Source organism: Lactuca serriola, chromosome 4 (assembly GCF_051521515.1).
Source record: "Lactuca serriola cultivar US96UC23 chromosome 4, Lser_US96UC23_V15, whole genome shotgun sequence".
Taxonomy (NCBI): Eukaryota; Viridiplantae; Streptophyta; class Magnoliopsida; order Asterales; family Asteraceae; genus Lactuca; species Lactuca serriola.
The window spans coordinates 55,212,536-55,226,038 of NC_136411.1; positions in this window are offsets into that span (position 1 = coordinate 55,212,536).

Genomic DNA, 13,503 nt, shown 5'->3' on the forward strand with positions numbered 1-13,503 from the left:
TACCCGTTCGGCTAACGACCCTCCACTAGTCAAGAGTGCGGTGGGTAAGAGTGGATACCCATTCAATCGTCATTTTATAGGCAATTTCCTTAAACACCCCTTATAGACCAGCTTCGTGAATGAGGCCTACTAACGGTAAGACTGACTTTTACTTATACATATATATAATGTTAGACTTTTAATGTTATATATAGTATAGGGTGTGTTTTACACTTTAAAAATACTAGGTGGTCAAATATAACAATTATACTTTTAATTGTAACCAAAACTTTTATGGATTTATTAAACTTCTTTTAATTATACACCTTAATTAATTAATAAAACCATAAGGGTGTGATTTGAACTTTTTCAAAACTATACTAGAGTTTTAGAATTTAACATTCATAATTAAACTTTTAATCAACTTTTAAATTCCAAAACTTGAGGGCAAGTTTTGAAACATTTCAACACAATTTAGCTTTAATTTCTCTTAAAATTTTCGAATTTATGACATATAAATTAAAATTTTAAATATTAAAAACCTTGATTTAATAATTATCTTGAATTAGACTATTAATTTAATTATTAAATCATAAGGGATTATCTAAATCATGAGGATAATTACCATTTATACATATATAACAATTAGAGGATAATTACAAGATATGGGATAATCCAAATCCCTAAAATTTAGGATCTTATCTTGGGGAGGAGGCTAATTTCGAAAATCAAGGGATTAAAACAAACCCTATATTTCGAAATTTAAGGTTTTAAGGAAAGGATTTGAAGATCTTATTCAAACTCTTGCAAATTAGGGTTTGCAAGCCCTAATCTCGAAAAACCTTAGCCTCCTAGGGTTTATTGGCAATAAACCCTAATGTGTCAAGTTCATACAATTGAATAAACTAATTGAAAACAAGTTAACCAAAGGCTCTGATACCACTGTTGGGTTTTATACAAACAATCCTATGTATACATGCAACCCTAGCATTGGATCTATGTTTTCACTATTAGATACACAGCATTATGAACACATAATTAAACCTTAATCATGATTGCTATTTTCGAAATTAACCAAGAAGGTTAGATTATATACCTCTTGTTGTTATATTGTAATAACAACTTAAATCTTCAAACCCAAAGTCCTGAAAGCAAGCACCACAAGTGTAATGCCTCTAATGGCTTACAAACACCAAGAGCAAATGGAGAAGGTATAAAGAGAGATGAGAGAGGTAGAAATTCGTCCTTAGATGCTCTAGGGATCAAGTGCACGACATCCTAAGGCCTTAGGGGTCTTTATATAGGGTTGGGATTAGGGTTTCAGTCCTTATCCTTATCCAGTTACTTGCCCCCCAAGCAACCACAAGATAAACCTTGAAAACCCTTATCTCTTGGACCTTGGACGATTTCAAGGATATCCTTATCCTTGAATTCGTCCATCCTTTAACAAGGATAACCATTGCCCTATTTTGCAACTATCACATAATTACAATTCTGCCCCTCTAGTTTAATTAATTACATTTGATCACAAAATTAATTCTTAATTAATTATTGACCAATATTAATTAAACAAATATGATTACTCCTTTAATATATTATTCTTATAACATATTAATAAATCATAATAACCTCTTTCTCTATTATTTCTCCAGTCAAGTTGCTTTGGTGAAGGCAACCCAAAAGGACCATGCACCATCGGGTCAAGTACATACCAAAATAGTTATGGACTTAGACACTAATCCAACACTTAATCATTAAGACTTTATCATAAAACACAATAAAAGGTACTCTCTTTTCTTCTTATAATAGAGAAACTTTTATCTTTCTGCCTACTTGATTCTTCTTTATTCGTTCTGTTATTCATTGAAACTCTTTCAATTAACTCAGAATTACACTTATTCTTATAAGTATAATCATATTTACTAAACTTTAGTAAATCATGACGAATATCTTTATCACTCTTGTGGTGGACTAAATCAACGCACAACCTAGTGTACTTGATTTCCTAGTCCTTCACTTGACACTTTGTCAAAGAATTAGTCTAATTTCCAGATATGAAATTTCTCATTCATCACGCAACCAAGTTGTATGATTCCAAGTTTTTATCCAATTGAAACTTGGGCGATGAGAAACTCTCCCTATTTGGAAAATTCTCGACATTTCCACAAATAACATAATTAAGAATCAAACCCATTATTGCTAATAATAGAAACCTTCAAACATCAAATTTTCATACACGCCATTGTAAGGATAAATAAATAAGATAAAATCAAAATTTATTTTATTGCGGAAAAGCTTGTCCTTACAATGCAATTCAACTAAAAAACTATGCTATTACATATTTCTTAGCAATGTACCCTAACTCTAAAGTAGCAGCTCAAAAATCTGCTCTTTGAATCCATGCGATCGAAATCCATTTCTTCATGATCAGATTCAGCACGCTTCTTCCTTAAGCTTCCTTTCTTTTCTTCGATCCTGCAAAACATCAAAATGTAATCTTATCACATCATGTATTAAGAATCAAAAAATAGGAACTTATAGAGTTAGTTAATGGATTTTACCTAAAGTAGAGCCATATATCTTGACTCTCCCATCTCTTAGATCTCTCAGGTAAATAGGACAGCTTTGTCTCCAATGCCCCTTCTCTTGGCAATAAAAGCAAATGGACTCCTTTGGCACAGCACATCGGACAATCACAGACTTAGTTCTTTCTGGACTTCCAATGTTGCTAGTGTCCATTGAAGTTTGGGAGTTTGACTCACCAGACAAATTTGATTGATTAGCACGCCAAATCATTGTTGATTCAGCAGCTATAAGCAAATAGGTGAGATTAATGAGGGTCATGTCGTGATCCATCATATAGTACTCTCTAACGAACTCACTATATGATTCAGGAAGTGACTGAAGAACCCAGTCAACAGCCAACTCACTTGAAATCTCGACACCCAACATGCTTAACCTATCAATTTATGACTTCATCTCTAAGACGTGTGCACACACAAGTTTCCCATCTTCGTGTTTACTTGCCAAAAGGGCTCGAGTGAGCTTGAACTTTTCAAGCCTTTGAACTTGTGGGTCAGGGAGAACAACTGGAGGAGGTGGAGGAAGTGAAGCATGATCTCTTGTTCCTCGATCATATTGTGGAACATCATCTTCATTTGGAAAGCTTGTTCCATGGGATTTAGGAAGACCATGATTGTCAGAACTAGACATCTACAAAACGGGAGAAAATTCAAGTTAAGTTGATTAGAATTCTTGATGTAACACCCAAATGAAACATCAATCTAGGATCCAACACAATACTCTACAACCTATAAAAGGGATTTCGTAATCTAGTCGCAGAATATTTGAAGGTATGTAAATGACGATTTACTAATTTCCACCATGAAAAACGAAAAGGAAGTTTAAGTTTTAAATGAATTGAAACTCCTAGATCTTTTAGGATTCATTGAACTTTTCAATGGCATTTTTAATCTCGATTATGCCCTACAATTTGTGACTGGGATATCGAGGATCACAAATAAGGTGTGAATAACCATATGAATCACGTGGTCCACCCAATGCTACTATCACCTAATCAATGTGTCGGTTAGCCACACACGCTCCATTGATCTATGATAAGCATCGAGCCACCCTTCACCACCAATGTCGCCCCAAATTAGTGTGCCGGTTAACCACACATGCTCCACTAACGTTTGACAAGGGTACGAAGTTTAATTCCATGGATTAGCATATAATTTCACATTTTTCTTAAAGTAACTATGATTTGGGAATTTGTATAAGCATTTAGTTACTTTGTACTTCATTATACTTATAATGGAAGGTTTTTGTCCTATCCTACCCGTTCGGCTAACGACCCTCCACTAGTCAAGAGTGCGGTGGGTAAGAGTGGATACCCATTCAATCGCCATTTTATAGGCAATTTCCTTAAACACCCCTTATAGACCAGCTTCGTGAATGAGGCCTACTAACGGTAAGACAAACTTTTGACTCATACATATATATAATATTAGACTTTTAATATTATATATAGTATAGGGTGTATTTTACATTTTTAAAATACTAGGTGCTTTAATTTAGTAAATTATACTTTTAATTTAATTAAATGTAAACCAAAACTTTATGGGTTTATTAAATCTCTTTTAATTATACACTTTAATTAATTAATAAAACCATAAGGGTGTGATTTGAACTTTTCAAATTACTAGGGTTTTAGAATTTAACATTTCAAAATTAAACTTTTAATCAACTTTTAAAATCCAAAACTTGAGGGCAAATTTTGAAACATTTCAAAACATTAGGTTTTAACTTATTTCAAGCCCAAGGCCCAATCCAAAGGCCCAGAAGTCTAATAATGGGCCTTACCCTAAAGCCCATCTAAATATTCTAGTCCATATGATCATTCTTGGATGGTCCATTATTATCCCAATCACCAAAGCACAATAGGAAGGCCCAACTCAAAGCCCAAGTGAAATTAGGGTTTCACATAAAATGACAATTAGGGTTAAGTGTTTCTCACTTAAACCATTAAGGACTTAATCCATTAAGTCCATCACTCTACTAGGTAAGTTCATATGATGTGATTGGGTGTAATTCACAATTCCATTCCAATTGCTCAAATGTGGGTCCCGATATGTCCAAGGCCTATATATCCAAAATAAGGGTTATCTAAACCTTAATTAGGGTTTCTAACCCCTCACAACCCAATTAGGCCCAAAAGCTAAGTCCTTAGTCTCATTAGGGTTTCATAAGTTGGGCACCACCCATTACCACCTCAGGTAGTGGTGGTCAACGACGGCTCACAGTGGTGGTTAGGGTTCTAGTCCGATTAAGTCTAAACATCACAAAAACAAACTAGTCACAAGCTAAAGCACACCGCCACCCAACACGGTGGCTGGTGGCGACGGCCACCACCCTTCAGTGGTGGTTTTGAGTTTCTTTCCATTATTCTACTTTCCAATTACATTTTACAATACTTTAACCCAAAAAAAAATAACGCACACACTAAGATAAACACACACACAGCCACCCTAGTGGTGGCCAGCGGTGGTACATGGCAGCAGCCACCACTGCGATGGCTGTTCTCGGTTTTTCGGCCAAATAAAACCACACCCAACACACACTATCTATTCACAAAACGACCCCAACCACCCAACTGGTGGCATATGGCGACGACAGCAGCGACATCACCGATGGCAGCCACCATGGCTGGCCGCCATGGTTGTTCTTCTTAGTCACCGGCTACAAACACCCACATCAACAGCTTGAAATCATCACAGCATCATGCACACTGAATGTACCCAAACACGCACCCCTTTCCATCGACTGAGCCCTCTACAAAACGTCGGCAACCACCAAAAACTCGACAGGAGGCTACCATGAGGAAAGGACGGCAGTGTCGGGAGCCAGCAGACGCAATCGGGGAAGAAACGGTAGGAGGAAAATGATGAAGGAGGGAGATGGACGTCTCGTAAGAAGGAAAAACGCAACAGCAACCTCGCTCTTGACGGTTCATCGGTGCACACAACGTCTCCGACAGAACAATGCCTCACCGCCGGTCTTCATCTTCAGCCACAACAGAAACGACGGTAGCGACACTTAGCTCGGTGGCTTGCGACCTCAACACGATGGTGGCGGCGCCGGAAATAAAAGAAGGGTATGTGAGGATGGCGGTTGGAAGATGGGAGGCATAAGGGTGGTGCGACTGATCTCTATTAGGGTTATAGTTTCGGGGGGTGGTGACTATATATACCTGCTTCCTTCAACACATATTTTCATAATAACAACTATGGTCCCTCCTTTCTAAAATCATTTCTAATTAATCCCAAAACTTACACTTTAGCCCCTGACCCCATAAAATATTTTGAATTTAAGTCCAACATTTACCAAACAGTCCTTGTTTTTGAAAAATCACTTCATAATAAGCCCATAATTTACTAAACAACCCTCAACCTTCAAAATAATTTACGAATTCTACAACTACACCCGCATACTTACAACACTTTAACACTATTTGGCTGCTAGTGAAGGATACGACTACACCCACAGACTTACAACACTTTCTCACGATATCTGGCTGCTAGTGAAGGCTACGGCTACACCCGCAGACTCAGAACACTCTAACACTTAAGTAGATATTAAGGAAGGATGATGAAAAGAACGATATGGTATCAAAATCCTAATAGTTGGATAAGCATCACGACATATCGTGAATGAATTGCTCGAACCATAGTTGTACCTCAATATAGGTAATGTAGTTAGAGCCTTTCAAGAAGGTTATTGGTGACCTGGTGATCATTATAATTCAGTAGGAAGGATGATAATCAAGCCTTATAATGAGCTTTTCACCAATATTAGAGTATTGGTTCCAGAGTTTTCAAATTAGTAAACTCGTTGTAGTAATTTTGGGTAAATTTCATTATGATGGAATTGTTGAACTAAGTAAAGAAACCAATTGAAATCTAGATTTGTGTGTGTTTTAAGATATGTCGTAAGCCTTTTTAGAGGTATTTGTTAACACATTGTCGCACACATATTAAGTAAATAAATTATCACTACTGGTTGCACTAAAAATATAGCACAAGGAAGCAGGGTCGAACCTCAGAGATACAGCCTAATGGTCAATGCCTTTTTGCATTAGGCACAATCTAGTCAAGAAATAGAAAATATAGAAAGGGGGTTTTGAATTAGACTAAAAACTAGAATTGCAATGATATTAAATTAAACTAAAATCAATAATAAAAACTATTTCAGCTCTGCTGCAACTTTCCTAATCATGCAATCAATATTGACTTGGTTATTTGAGATGCGTTCTATCTAAGCTGGTACTGAGAAAAACTAACAAGTTCTAGTAATTCCACTTTTACCTTATTTAGTTAACCAAAACAAGCTCTTTAATTAACCCTAAATTTTTACTGTTCAATTAATTAAGCTCTTAATTAAATCAGAAAAGTTGCATTATAATCTATGTAAAATTCTCAGCAATATCCAATACTTCTCACAGCTCGGAAGCGTAAAGATATGATTTTTACAATTTATACCCGAGTTAAATCTCAAAACGGAACCAATCTGATACTTGTTACTTTTATCAGTTGAAAAGAACAATTACGGATTATATTAATTGATTAATTGGAATGATAAAACCCTAGCTAGGTGATCAAACTAACAAGAATCAAAATCAAACATTCATTAAGAACAAAACTGAAGAATTTAGATAGAAACACAAATCAAAAACCAAATCTAACGATCAATCACATGAAAAGTACTTGTCTTTGCAGAACTGAAAACTAGGGTTTAGCCAAACATGGCTAAAATATGATCAAAACAAATAAAAAGAGACATCAAACAACTAATCTTACTAATCTACTTGAAGGAGATGATCCACAGTCTTCAGATATTCAGAAATTGATGAAATCAGAGAAGAAACGCCTCCAAAAAATCATATTTTCGTCGTCTGGTACCTCTGAAATCGCCAACTTAGGTTACTGGAAGGCTATCAGGGTCTTTTAATACGTCCAGCAGCAAAAACGACGCACCTGCAATCGCATGTACACAACCTACGATCGCAGGTTTTGAAATAAACACATCTAATGTCGTTTTAATGAAGTACGATGCTATTTTGACACTTTTTGGCCAACCTGCGATCTAAAGGAGACAACCTGCGATCGTAGGTTTTGAGTTTTCACTTCTGGATGAATTGTGGGCACAAAAGAACCTCGAAGGCAACCTGCGACCAAACTTGCGATCGCAAAAAGGTCACCTGCGATCGCAAGGAGACAACCTGCGATCACAGGTTGTTCCTATGACGTCCGAAATTTCGTATACTTTTCAGATCATTTTGAATCACGTCAATCGGAGTTACGGTTCTCGAGATATGGTCAAAATACTGACAGGGGGTCAAAGCTGCCAGCAACATCCTTTAACTTTGATATTGTATATTCTATCTTCGTGTGATCAATTCAATCGAATGTTTCTTGACCAAAGCACCTTGAAATCATTCATCAACATACTCCAGAAGTTCCAAGCTCCATTTTAAGCTCCAAACACGCATCCAACTGCTCCCAAAGCACTGCTTCACTCGAACTATCTGAAATTGACATAAAAATATGAGCAGTACGGGAATTCTAACAAAAGACATGAGTTGAACATTATTTAAATAAATTACATGCCAATGTACAAAATATGATGCTAAATGATAATGAAAACTACCCTATAATATGCATAAAATGGCATCTAACAGTATTATCTGGAGAGTGCATTCCGTTAGGATGTCGTAGATACATTTGCTTAATTAATCGTCTTATATCAAGTCGACTGTGTCGATATTTCGCGTCTGAAGGTGATCATCAATCGTAGTCCAAACCAATGCATATTTGGTTTTGGAAGACTTCGCGAGAAGTTCGGGAGTAGGCCTAAGGTATAAAATGAAGTTCTAGGGCCAAAAAAGTACAGATGGACGAATTCGATGCAGCGACATCGGCTAGGTCCTGAGTTGATCTCGTGAAACCCTAGTAGGATAGTATAGGAATTACCTTAAGGTTCGCTAGGAGTAGGATTTGGGGACGGAATCTCTATAATTGGGGGAGAGTTGTAACGCCCCATTTTCGCCTTATAGTATAAATGACCAATTATGTAAATACACAATTTGATAGAGGGCTATCTAGGATAAATAGTCTTCACGAAAGTCATAGTAATCGCAAAACCGAGAGCATGTATATAGAGAACGTCCAAATATGACTTCATAAGAGGAAGCTATGATTTTTAGAAGTTTCAGCGTAGTACTGTACGACAAAGAAACCGAAATAGAAATCAGTCGATTGTTAGGTAAAACAATTTAAACGAGAGTTGTAGATCTCATCAATATGATTTCATTGACATAAAAGATGGTCGAGAACGAATATCATATGAGAGAGTTATGATTTTTATACAAGTTTTAACAGTGTAAGCCTATTAAAAATATAACTTTAAAAATAAATTCAAAATTAGACGACGAAGTCTAAATGGAAGTTGTAGATCTCGTCGATAGCTACGTGTGGATAAAAAACTTGTCGAAAACGGAGCTCATGCGGAAAAGATATGAAATTTACAAGAAATCAGAAATCTTCACATCAGCCGCGCGCACATACCAGATGCCCGGCATGCACTGACACATCACCCAGAATTCGTCACGTGTCACTTTCTGCGTGGATCCATGTCGTCACCCCGAACAATTACGCGACGCGTACCCGACCATGTGTGCGGCGTGCACCCCAAAATCAACTATAAATAGGCGACAATTTTCATTAATTTCTCACATCTCTTTTCCTCCATGACCTCTCTGGAACTCTCTCGTAGTCTTAGTTCATTTACTTTCTAGTTTACGGATACTTTAGCAAGGCCCTGGAGCATCTGATGTTTCGCTACGACTATAAGTTAGTTAAGTTGCACTTTAAGTGTAACTTATATTTATATTCATAGTCGTTTTTATGGATATATAAATAAGATTTATTAGTAATTCCAGTTATAATGTTGATTGATCTACTTATGGGAGAGGTGTCTAGAATGGTAATGTTGGCTTGGTTGTTGGATGTCAGAAAGGTTATACGCCAAAAAGATCTTTTATCCCAACTGTTCAACGTGGATGATCCTTATTTGATAGAACTCTCGGTATTCATTGGGATTAGTGAAAGATCCAGTTTTCATTACCATATCATCATAGAAATTAATAGGTTAAAGTATTATAGGTTAATAGTTGTTCGGCGCATCACCCATTATGCCGGAGGGATATCCATCAATCATCTGAGTAACTCTCCAGGTGAGTTATCTCACTATAACATGTAGTACTCTCTCTCTCTCTCTATATATATATATATATATATATATATATGTATATATATATATATATGTATATATATATATATGTTAGGACATAGGAGTTAGTAAGATAGAGTCGATAGTATAGCTTATATATGCTTGTATTAGTAGGATGTAATGTGTGGTCTCTATGTATGGTTATGTATGTCAGGCGAGGCCCGCCATGTAGTTTTGGTGGGGCCCGTTATGTATGTTGGTTGGACCCATTTATTTGTATGTATGTATATGTATTGTGGTATATTGTATCTTGGGAAACTCACTAAGCCTAGCGTTTACCCAATTGTTATAAATGTTTTTCAGACACTTCATTGGTTAGTGAGAAGGGCAAGGTTTGACTGTACAAACGCGTATTTGCAACATGTTTCCACTAAATGTAATTATACTCTGATATATTAATAAATAAAAATAAAAAATTTGGGTTGAAAATTGCGACGTAACATTAAATCTCTAAATTCTCGATAGTTATTGTTTAGAATCATGTGGTACTTTAAGTGCTTCTATGTTATACCAATAAATGACTTGATGTTCGTATCATGTTATGTAATATGATACAAATGTACATTATGCCTCTTATTTTTTCGAATCTCATGCTCCTGACGAGTTTTGTATTATGCTCTAAAGTTTATTAAAGACTCCAAATGCCCAATCCACATCTTTCCTTGTAACTTCTTGCACCACCTTGAACATTTTTCATATCTCATCTTGAGGACACGTAAATGATTTCACTAGTGTATCATATTATGGATATAACATGTGGCCAAAAACTAAATACACACCACCTTTACCCAATGTGAATAGAAGAATGCCTTGAAGACCAACTGTTAAAAGGAAGAGGGATGCCACAGAAAATAATGGTCGGACACAAACAAAAAAGAGTAAGGCTTCGACAATTAATAATGGTACCAATAAGGTGTCTAAAAGTGGAAAGGGGATGAAGTGCAGTATTTACAAGCAACCAGGTCACAATAAAGCAACTTGTTCTGTTGGAAGACCCCAAAAAGTAAATGTAAAGAGGACAAGAAAACAATGTTTTAATTGTTTTGTTGGTTTTTGTTCATTACATAATAATCTTTTTCCATGATATACAAGTTGAAGGTGAACAACATGAATAAATAAAAGTCACTCAATTTGAGGTGCAAGTTACTCCAACACAAGTAACATAAGTTCAGGCTGAGGAGGATTTAGAGGAATTATTTGATGGCGTGCTAGTTGAAGAAGCACTAGAGGAGGTGCAAGTTGAGAAGGCATTAGACGAGGTGCAAGTTAAAGAGACATTAGATGAGGTTCAAGTAGAAGAGGAAATTGATGAGGTGTAATTTCAAGAGGAGAATGTTGCAAATATACATGTTATAAAGGTCCCAGTAGTACCCCACATTTCATCCTTATTGAAGAGGATGAGGAAAAGGAAGTCAGAGAGAATCTTGAAGTTGAAGTTGGGTAAGAGAGTTGGTGGTGATAATGATCCAAGAAATTCAAAGAAAAAAATTCTTAATATAGACTAGCATAGTGTTTTTCCATGTTTTCAAACTTGTTTTAATTTAGGTCTCTTGAATTTGTCATTTAAGAAACTTGGTTGTCTAAATTGGAATGGTTGTATGAAAGTTGTTTTATTTTAGGTTCCCTAAATTGGAATGCTTCAAATATTAGAATGTTTCAAATTGTTTTAATTTAGGACCATTGAATTTTTCATGTAAGAAAGTAGGTTGCCTAAATTGGAATGCTTCAATTTGTTTTATTTTAGGACCATTGAGTTTTTCATGTAAGAAACTAGGTTGTTGATTCTTGAATACATGCACACGAATGGGTAATATGGTACATTAAGATTATTTGTGCATGATGTACATGGACCAAAAGAATGTGGTCCCAAATGTTTAATACTTTGTCGATTCCTGCACATTAAAAAGGAGACAAATTGGTCCACTCCTGCATATTCAATATACTGATACACACGCTTTCCCAAATAAAATAAGGTAATATGTAACATCCGAATACCATGTATTATTATTATTGCTCTTAACTTTATCAAAAGATGTACAATTGGTCCCTTGAGGAAAAAGAGTGTTACGCTCCCAAAATCCAAGCCAATTTAAACTTTTCAAAAACCACCCAGTTTCATTAAGTTATTACAAAAAGGTTTTCAATACATTTATTATCAGAGTATTCCCAGAACCATATCATAAAACAAGAACATGAGGAGCGGTATGATCACGCCTTCGCCTTGCCACGGTCTCCTGAAGTACCTGAAAAACATTAAACCACAACTGTAAGCCCGAAAGCTTAGTGAGATACCCCCAAAATACGAACCACATATACCACGCATAACATATCATAACCGAACAGAACAACCATGCACTTCGGGTCTACTGTGTGACTGGTCCGCTACATCGGGCCTTCAGTCCACCTGGTCTACCCTCAGAGTCTAGCCATATCCATCGAGTCGGCAGTGTGGTTGGTCCGCCCGCACCGGGCCTTCAACCCACCTGGTCCACTCTCTAAGTCTACAGTATGACCGGTCCGCCCGCACCGGGCCTTCAGTCGTCCTGGTCGACTCTCCGAGCCTCGGCACGTCTGGTCCACCCTCGTGGGGCCTACAGCCTATCCGGACCGCTCGCTGGGCCTTCGGGATAACCGGTCCGCCCTGGGTATGTTGGCCTACAGCACAAAGCAGGACCCACCTCAACCCAACCCCATTCCAACAACCATGTGCACATAAACATACAATCGTATAACAATACGCATCCAATCAAACCGATCTAGCAGATCACATAACATAACATCATCCTAACCAGGATACCGACCTAACCGGTCACTAGCATAGCATAATCCTATATACCAGGATACCGACCTTAACCTGGTCTCTAACATATACCATCCTAACTACTAGGATGCAAACATAGCAAAGCAATAACATAACAACGATACCCGGATTACAATCCGATAAAGGGCCGGCCTTGGTGCCTTAGACCCTGTTGATATAGTGAGGATAACTCACCTCGCAACTGCTAACTGAAAAGATAAGATCACGCTGCTCCAACCTCTGACACGAACTTCACCACTGATCAACAACCAAAACACTGAACTCAATAAATACCAAAATACCCCTGGAAGACAACTGGTCAGCCCAAGACTATCTCTACTCGCCGAGTCACCCCGCTGACTCGTCGAGTCCCTATGCTCTGAAACTCCCATAGCACGAATTAACTCGTCGAGTCTCCCCAAGACTCGCCGAGTCCCACAACTCTGAGTCTAATCGCACTCAACTCACTGAGTCATCCCTTGACTCACCAATTCACAGCTTAACCAGGAAAGGTTAGGACCTCACGACCAGACTCGCCGAGTCCAAGGCTATCTTCAACCAACTCGCCGAGTTGTTCTTCCAACTCGTCGAGTTGCTGCCTATCTTCATGCAAATCGCCGAGTACACCCATGTGACTCGCCGAGTACCACTAGCTCTTAACCCATACAGAGGCTTTCCAAGCCATGCAGGGTCTCCAATCCATAGATCTACTCTTCTACAAGTCATCCATCATGTAAAGTGGCAAACTTTACGTGAATCCAAGGAGATCTAAGCATAATACACTCTAGGGATAGGGTTTGGGACTAAAAGGCTTCATCAACAACTCTTAAACAGGGACTTTATGCTCTTTTGGATCATCACTACACTAGATCTGA